Source organism: Photinus pyralis, unplaced genomic scaffold (genome assembly GCF_008802855.1).
Source record: "Photinus pyralis isolate 1611_PpyrPB1 unplaced genomic scaffold, Ppyr1.3 Ppyr1.4_LG5, whole genome shotgun sequence".
Lineage (NCBI taxonomy): Eukaryota > Metazoa > Arthropoda > Insecta > Coleoptera > Lampyridae > Photinus > Photinus pyralis.
The window spans coordinates 7563141-7572377 of record NW_022170596.1 but is presented as its reverse complement, the minus strand read 5'-3'; the positions used below and the strand labels follow the sequence as shown (position 1 = coordinate 7572377).

General features: G+C 35.5%; 1 long non-coding RNA gene across 1 annotated transcript; it reads right to left on the bottom strand.

Annotated features, from left to right (window-relative positions):
• Window positions 1-6978: 6978 nt before the first annotated feature.
• LOC116170294 lies at window positions 6979-7502 on the bottom strand. Its single transcript, XR_004145207.1, has 2 exons — window positions 7271-7502; window positions 6979-7153 (listed from the first exon to the last, which is right to left on the bottom strand). It is a non-coding gene; the product is annotated as an uncharacterized LOC116170294 (long non-coding RNA).
• Window positions 7503-9237: the final 1735 nt, after the last annotated feature.

The following is a 9237-nucleotide window of genomic DNA, read 5'->3' as shown; positions in this document are numbered from 1 at the left end:
AGCACAGTTAAAAAACACAAAACTCCTTCTTCACAGAAGCACACCACGTTATCACAACCCACTCGTACTCAACCCAAACGCAACAACCTTAACAGCACCACAGGCTCACAAAATACTGTAATGGCTCCACCAATAACCCAAGCAACCACACAAATACAACCTCAAGAACAAAGAAACACAATAAATACAAGTAACGCAACATTCACTACAAAGACAGATCCACCCAATAAAGTTACACGCCCTAGCATAGTTAAAAAACACAATACTCCTTCTTCTCAGAAACAATCCACTCGTATACAACCGAAGCGCAAAAACATTAACAGCACCACACAAAATACTGCAATATCTCCACCAAAAACCCAAGCAACCACACAAATACAACTTCAAGAACAAAGAAACACCATAAATACAAGTAAGACAACATGCACCACAAAGACAGGTCCACCCAATAAAATTACATGTCCTAGCACAGTTAAAAAACACAAAACTCCTTCTTCACAGAAGCACACCACGTTATCACAACCCACTCGTACTCAACCCAAACGCAACAACCTTAACAGCACTACAGGCTCACAAAATACTGTAATGTCTCCACCAATAACCCAAGCAACCACACAAATACAACCTCAAGAACAAAGAAACACCATAAATACAAGTAAGGCAACATGCACCACAAAGACAGGTCCACCCAATAAAATTACACGTCCTACCACAGCTAAAAAACACAAAACTCCTTCTTCACAGAAACACACCACGTTATCACAACCCACTCGTATTCAACCCAAACGCAAAGCCAAAGAAACACTTACACAATAAACTCCATTTAATAAAATTACAGGAATTATTATAATGATTTTGTTTGTTTGTTTTGTTTTCCTCTTTCCTGATAGCGTTGGCTATTGTGCCCATCAATAGCTATGTTGGTAAGTATGAAATACATACTATCTCTAGATTTCCAATGTGAGGGTGTGAATTTTTATTTTATTTATTTATTTCTTTTATTTTTTTTAGGACCCTACATAACTTCACCAGACACAGACACAGACACTAATCGTTACTTGATTTTAATCCGTGCGATTAGTTAACCAGGCTAGACCTGAGTTCTCACAAGATACACCGACCATAACAGTGCCTTTATTGCAGTGAAAAGAGTATAAAATGTTGTTATACGTGCCGTGTTTGTAAAGGGTTGTATATTATTAAGTATATTTGTAATGCATGATGTTAGGATTTTGTATATTATATAAGATGACATGTAATTGGTATGTATTGAGATGGATCTTGTGTAGTGTTGTTGTTTTTTGGAAGCATGTAAGTGAAAATAATCAGAGAATGCAGGAGGACTATCTGGTAGGTAAAATATTCCACCAGCAATTAATTTTCCAATTAGAATCAAACAAATTCTTGATGATGAATAGGTTTGTACTTCGACTGGACATTATTTATTTGAAAGTATTGGCTGCCGATAGCATTAAATCCACATTGAAGAGGAAATTAAAAACGGCACTGAAAATACTGCATTTGTATGGTGAATTTGTCAATTCCACAGCGTTCAAGCATATAACTCTTTAAGTTAAAGGTTAAAGCTTTCTTATTAAGTAAAGCGTTCTATTCTGTTGAAGAGTTTCTGCTTTACGATATGAAAACTTTTCCATGTAATTATTATAATATTTTAGATTTTTCCATTGTTTTGACGAATGTAAGTTTCTTTTGTTAAATATGCATGAAATAAATATTATTATTATTATTATTATTATTACTATTACCTATGATGAATTTTTCTGCAGTTGATAAAAGAACTGAAATCACTTAATTGTTCATTTACTTGCAGATTATCATTGAACAGGACATAGGTTTTCTTAAAAAATCATTTCTTATTTCCACTTAATTTTACAAAATAAAGGAGAATATCCAAAAGCAGCCTTTATCTATATATTCACGATCTCCGTCACTATGAAGGGTGCTTTTTGGTCCGGACTTGACATTAGCTGCTATGTTCGGAGAACATTGTGCTCTTGTCAACTAGATGAATAATGCACGTTTTTTTAAGATCTCTGGAGAAGTATGCAATTGTGCCACAAAAACTGCTTTGCTTTTTATTGCGTAGTAGGTGACACGTAATTCGAACACAAGATAAGCGAATTATTTATGAAAGAGGAAAGTATGTTCCTTGTGATTTAAGATACTGATCGTAAATTGCTCGTGTTTTTGTAAACAAGATTTGTACAGAGATAAAATCGTATTTTATTACCAACACTAATCTGTAATCGCTGATAAATTGGGCAATCGATAAGTGGCTATAATGAGCTTCAAACTTTGATTATTGTATTGGCATCCTATAGGTAACTACCGTCTTTCTTTTTGGTCAGAGCCAAATAACATTTTCCAAATTGTCATAGGAACTCAACTTACAAGCACCAAGAATATGTTTTCGGAAATTTATGGAATACGCACATTTTCGGCATATGTCAATAAAACACGCGCAAATGCAGTTCACGCCAGCATTACTTTATCGGTACATCTCGAATCGTTTGTTTTACGTATCAATTACCTATTACGAGTAATTGCCTACTGACAAGGAAATTCTCCAGATATCTGTTATGAAGTTCACTCATCACAGTAAAGGGTCCGGTAGAAGATTTTCTTTTTCCTACTTGTTTAAATAGCAAAGAGACAAAAATCATCAAGTTTTCCAATGCGAAGGACGTCGTTTTTTAAATTTTTTGAGCATCTTCTTCAAAAATTAAATAAAACGATTAGTGGAACCTTCAACTTCAACGCTTCTAGAAACAATATAGACCGGGAGATGGTGACACTTTTTGTGGTGTGATTTGCTACAAGTATGGCGACCATTCAAAGGTTTAATTAAGTACTCCTCAATACGAAAATGGTGCTAACTCTCTGGGAGTGGGGCCGTTATTGCGTGACGATTGTTTAAACATGTCGGAAAATTTAATGATTTTGAACAATTTGCTACACAAAATTCTTTGGATTTTCTGGTAGTCGGTAACAAAATAAATGACGGAAACGAAATGCCATACTTTTCCGGTGGGCCTTATAGCCCGCCATACTCATTTGAACGTGTCGATTGTTTGTTTTTTTTTTGGGGTGATTTGCTACAAGCTCATTTTTTTATGAGCATCAAGTCCTCAACCAGTCATGCACGAAAATCAACCTGCCATACCGCAGCGACGGGCCCGCATAGCCGCCATACCGGCACAAAGATGTCATTTTTGTTAATAATTTTGGGCGATTTGCTACAGTATGGCATTTGGATTTTCCGAAAGTTCATGCTCCACATTGACCCATGATATATGTGCCATACTCGTCATGAAGGCTAAAGATGGCGCCATACTCGAAAATCTGTTTTCCTAAAACATCTTTGTGCTATAACTCGAATAAGCAAGGAACCTTGAAAACGATCTTCTCCCGAATTTCAGAAAAATGCTTTTATTATTAAAAATTGGTAAAACAATCCAGTCTGTCCGTCTGTCCGTCTGTCCGTTACAAACGATATCCCGAAAACGAGTGGATGAAGGTATTTAAAAATAAAATTTGTACGTAGGCACTTGGGATAAAAGCAAATCTAACGCCAGTTTCAAAATTTGGTTTTGCGCATGCGCAGTGCCAACTTTCTCATTTATGTAGGGATTCAAATTAAATTAGATACATACGGTCTATTCAGTATATCTTCCGTTGCACGTCATTACCTGAAGAAAACGACGTACCAACGTAAACTTACTTTCGTTTATTAGGCAACACATTAAGCTTGTAGTTTATTTTGGCCGCAACAATTGGTAGCATTTCGCTATGTTGTCGCGTTTAAATTTGTAAATTTGACAGGTTGCTTTTGGTTCACTTTTCGTTTGATCTGATTTTGATTATTTTCTACGTCTTTCGCTGTGCATTGGTTTGAAGAGAAATTACTGAAGAATTTAGATAACCCGTCAGTAATTGTGTTCGATAACGGGAAAACAGACAACATTAAAGTGTGGTTAGGTGATCATAATGTGCAGTTCTCCGAAAATGATTTTAAAGCCGAACTGTTGAAAAGGTTGCACAGTAAGTACGTTCGCAAATTATTTGGTATTATCTAAATCTTGTTGATACTTTTAGGAATAAATCAGCTAAAATGTACCGCATAACGCATTGACCACTTAGCCGAGCAATACGGTTACTTCGTTTTACGATTACCACCCTATCATCGCGTTTTTAATCCTATCGAACATATTTGGGGCATAGCGAAAAATTACTACAATCGACACATGGGTAGAGATGGACGAAGCATTGAAAATTGCATAAACATGTGACAAGAAACACTACAACGATAACTTCCGAAACGTGGCGCAATTCAGTTAAGGATACGGAAACTGTAATACACGAGTGGTACGAAAGAGAAAAGCAATTAGATCTTGAAAACGTTGCTACTATTATTATAAACTTTGAACACGAAAGCAGTTCCGATGATTCCGATTAATTTTAATATCATCCATCATGCATCCATCACATCACATAACCTGTAAAATTTTATATTTAGTACTTTCTCTGTAAAAGAGATGTTACATTTGTACAGTTCATAAGTTATTTATTAAAGTATATTGTATGTATATTGTGGTTCCAATTAACGAAATGAATAATAAAAATTATTTTTATTTTATTTAAGGTGTGGATTGTTCACACAAAGAATGCACTGTCTTGTTGACAAGTGACATAACCTAAATCGCTCAAAACTAGATTTGGCATTATCGCATAGTAATTACGTCACAGAAAATGATGACGTGCAACGGAAGTTATACGGAATAAAGTGTATATGCACTTAGAATAAATGAAAATGTAACAACAGGTGCAAAATTTAGTTTTGCACATGCTATAGCCATACCCAGGAGTTCGTTTGCTATATTTGTTTAAACATTTACTTATTATTATTTTTATTAATTGATCAAAGTACACTGGGTGTTCAGATACTTATGGCGGGTAGTATAAACTTAACGGCAGCTGCTACCTACTACTTCCGATCCATTGAATGCAATGCAGAACACAACGACCCCGACCGGGACCTCTACAACTTGACTAAGAGGTTCGAGTGGGGCGGAGAATATTAAGCGACATAATATCTCGTGATAAAACAAGATTGGCTTTACTTTAATTACACCTCAAACTGTCACGAAAAATTGGTGCCATACTGTAGAAAATCGCCCAAATTTTCCAAAAATTTTTACATTTTTGAAAAAATATTATACATAATTGGCGCATGCCACAGGTATGGCGTATCGAAATTTCTATTTCTGACTATAAAAATAACTGGTGGAAAAATTTATAGGGTGTAGAAAATCGCCCAAAATTATTAACAAAAATGACATCTTTGTGCCGGTATGGCGGCTATGCGGGCCCGTCGCTGCGGTATGGCAGGTTGATTTTCGTGAATGACTGGATTGAGGACTTGATGCTCATAAAAAAATGAGCTTGTAGCAAATCACCCAAAAAAAAACAAACAATCGACACGTTCAAATGAGTATGGCGGGCTATAAGGCCCACCGGAAAAGTATGGCATTTCGTTTCCGTCATTTATTTTGTCACCGACTACCAGAAAATCCAAAGAATTTTGTGTAGCAAATTGTCCATAAATCATTAAATTTTCCGACATGTTTAAACAATCGTCACGCAATAACGGCCCCACTCCCAGAGAGTTAGCACCATTTTCGTTTTGAGGAGTACTTAAACCTTTGAATGGTCGCCATACTTGTAGCAAATCACACCACAAAAAGTGTCACCATCTCCCGGTCTAATAGACGGAATGTAAATGTAGTTTCTTCCCACTCACTGTTTTGGATCCAACATGAGTAGTAAAATTAATGCGACAAAGAAGGGGCTATATCTTTATATTTATGCTTTAAAATTACTATTTCAAAAAAATAGTATCAATGCGTTGGGAATAACTTCAAGATATTAGGTACAACACAATTATTAAAGTCCTCGTGTAGCTCGAAGGGATTTCAGCGCATTTTTGTATGGCAGATCAGTATTCTGTTAGTCAGTTTCCCTTTGCCGGTACCCACTTCCAACGTCCCGTTAACCTGCAATTCGCGTTTCAAGTTTTGACTTCACGATCAGTAAGATCTTCAAGTGGATTAGATATAGGAGTTTTATTTTAAGGGAGTTTAAGACTTAAGGATGACCCCTTACTGATGTATATACAGGGTAGAGCTATTTGGTGTACAGAATCTGCAAAGTGTTTAGGTCTTATGTTTGATCAAAAACTTATATGGGACATCCATATTAAAATAAACCCATAAAGAGCGTCTAAAAAAGCGGCAGAGCACCTCGGTGTGACCCCACGGAGTCATTGGATTTGACCCATTTTCAATAGACTTGTTACATGTGGCATAGAAGTCTACTCTACTCTGCAAAGTTTCAACCGAATAGGTTCAGGCGTTTGGCAGGGACAGAGAAGCGTTTCACTTCCGATTTTACCGGATATGGATAGCAACTTTCTTATTTTAAATAGACCACCCTGTATTTTTTTTCGTTTTCGGAACTGGGGCATAATTATTGACTTATGCTCTTTTATGTCACAAACGATGATAGAATGTCGGGTACCTTTGATTCTTATTATTTGTGTTTACCATTTTAACATTTTTAGGCATTGATTAACTCTAACCAGGGCCGGATCTACACCCCTATGGATCCCTCGAAATCGCCGCCTCCCCATAGTGACATTTTGCAAAAGTGGAACACTAATGTTCGCATATGCCTACTCCATGACTGTTATGTGTAGGGTACTGAGGTGTAAGGGTTATAAACAGTGGTCAGGCAATCCAGATTTAGTTGGTGCTTTTGAACTAATTTGTAGGCAAAAATGAGCATGTTTCACTTCTTGCCATGGCAAGAGACGTCATAAAGTGCTACGTATTTTTATTCCGGGCTGAAGAGGATCTGGTAACCTTATACCGATTCTTGTAAGACCATTAAACTATCGAGTTTGCAGTAAACTTCTTTATTTAATACACTTTATTTGTCTGGGGTTACAATTTATTTACCCCATCATATTGTAATCTTCTAAAGAAGGAAGGCAGGTGATGTGCATTATTATTGGTCGGGGGCACCGGCCGGGCAGCACGATACTCCTCCCTTGCGATTGTTGCTACATGCTCCGCTATAACAGAAAACAAAATTTGTTAAACATTATCTAATGTGGCTAATGTGGCTAATTATGTATCTGATTTTCTAACTTCATGCAAATGTTGTGGGTAACAATTAAAAAAATACTTACCTCGCCTTTGAACCATACGGGCATGGGCCTTTTGGAACAAGGCAAATGCAATCATCGCAGTAGACTACCTGAATGGCCACCAATACGAGCACAAGAGTATAAAGAAGGAACTTCATTTTTAAGTTTTTTTTAAGTTTCAGTATTGCTATTGCTTTACTTACTTGTTACTCGTAAATGCCCACCGTTTTATAGTACATTAGACGGCTGTAATTTTATCAATGTGAAGTTTTAGGACACGTTTCATATAATATCCACCAATCACAGTTCAATGCTGGAAACATAACAGTTAACAATATAAACAAGTATCAAGATAGAATAATTTGAGATAGATCTATCAAATATCTACAATCTTGTCTAAAAAGGTATCGAGTATCAACTTCCTGTGTCATCCAGTAAACACTTGAGGTGTTAGCATTGTAATGGTGTTAGTTATCTAATCACAGATAATTTTCCTTTTGCACCGTCGCGTCGTTCATATGGATAAGCAATGGAAAATATCATTTGCGTGGCTTTTTAGCGCACGTTTGCAAATTTATTTGTAGAGTTTAATCTTTGGCAGACCGGCTGGCTGGATGGCAGCAAATGCGGACCCGTAGAAAAACGCTTGTAGGAAGACAAAGAGTGTAAATGTACATACCGGGGCCGTGTAATTAAGAACTTTAGTGATGGAGCTACATGATGTGGGGTCGGTGACATGTGAACGCCATCCCCGAGTACGGGTTTACTATTTGGTGACTGTTTAGTTTTTCTAATCTTCGTCTACAAGAACATCACAAAAAGCGACACATAGCAGATATTAAAAATACAAATTAAAAATGAGGCATTAATAACGAGAATACTAAAACGCAATAGATCAAAGCTTATAGTAGATGTAAGTAATCCATTATCTTCTATTCTATGGCATTATAGCAATCACTATGTCGCGTTATGTAAGTGTCATTGGGTTACACTAGGTTCTGATGTCAAAGATCTAGATATAGACAAAACTAACAATGGTATAAAAATGTATATCCAGTCCTACAAAAAGTAAAAGTAATTTTCAAATCAAATCCACAAATTGGATATTTTTCAAAAAATGGAAATGTAACGCAGTAATAATAATAAAAATAGACTAGGCGATGAAGGAGATGTTACTTTATAATCTTGGAAAAATTTCGACAAATTAAATAACGATAGACTAAGTTATATAGTAGAAAAAAAAAACAAATATATAATGAACAATTTGGTTCAGCAAGGGAGAATCAACGGTATGTTTATAATCCTACCAAAAATATTGTATAGCAATATCCATTAATATTAAAAGGGTATTTGACAATATTTGGTGGCCGTCAATAACAATAAATCTTACAATTCTAGAAAAATTAAAGAACTTCAAAAAAAGTGTTAAAAATGTTAAAAATCTACACATTGAAAATATTTTTGGAAATTACAAAAACTATTCAAAACATTTATATGAGCGTGCAAAAAAGAGTGGAGTTTATAAAGGTACAAAATGAACCTGTATTATTGTACGAATTCGCTGAATAGGAAAATAAAAATGAGAAATGTAAAAAAATGAAATACCCAAAAGGGCATTTTAAAAAGAATGTATAACACATAATATAGGTACAACAGCTACAAACTCTATCACTAAAATAAGGACAGTAAGTAATTATGAAAATGAAAAGAAAAAAACAGATTATGGAGATCCAGCAACAGCTATCAAAATTGACAATCGGATTGAAGAAGATGACAAAATTACAAGAAAAGAACTAAAAAACGAATTTAACTATATTTTTTAGATATTTGGCGAAGGGAATGGGAAGATGCAGATAAAGGAAAAGAAAGATCTCATACATTAAAGATAGACTAAATAGGAAATTTGAGCAACCAAACAGAAGCACACTACAAATTATTATAAATCATGGGTTCTCCAAAAGCAATTATTTTGAAATTGGGAAAAGTTGAACACAACATTGCGATTGTGG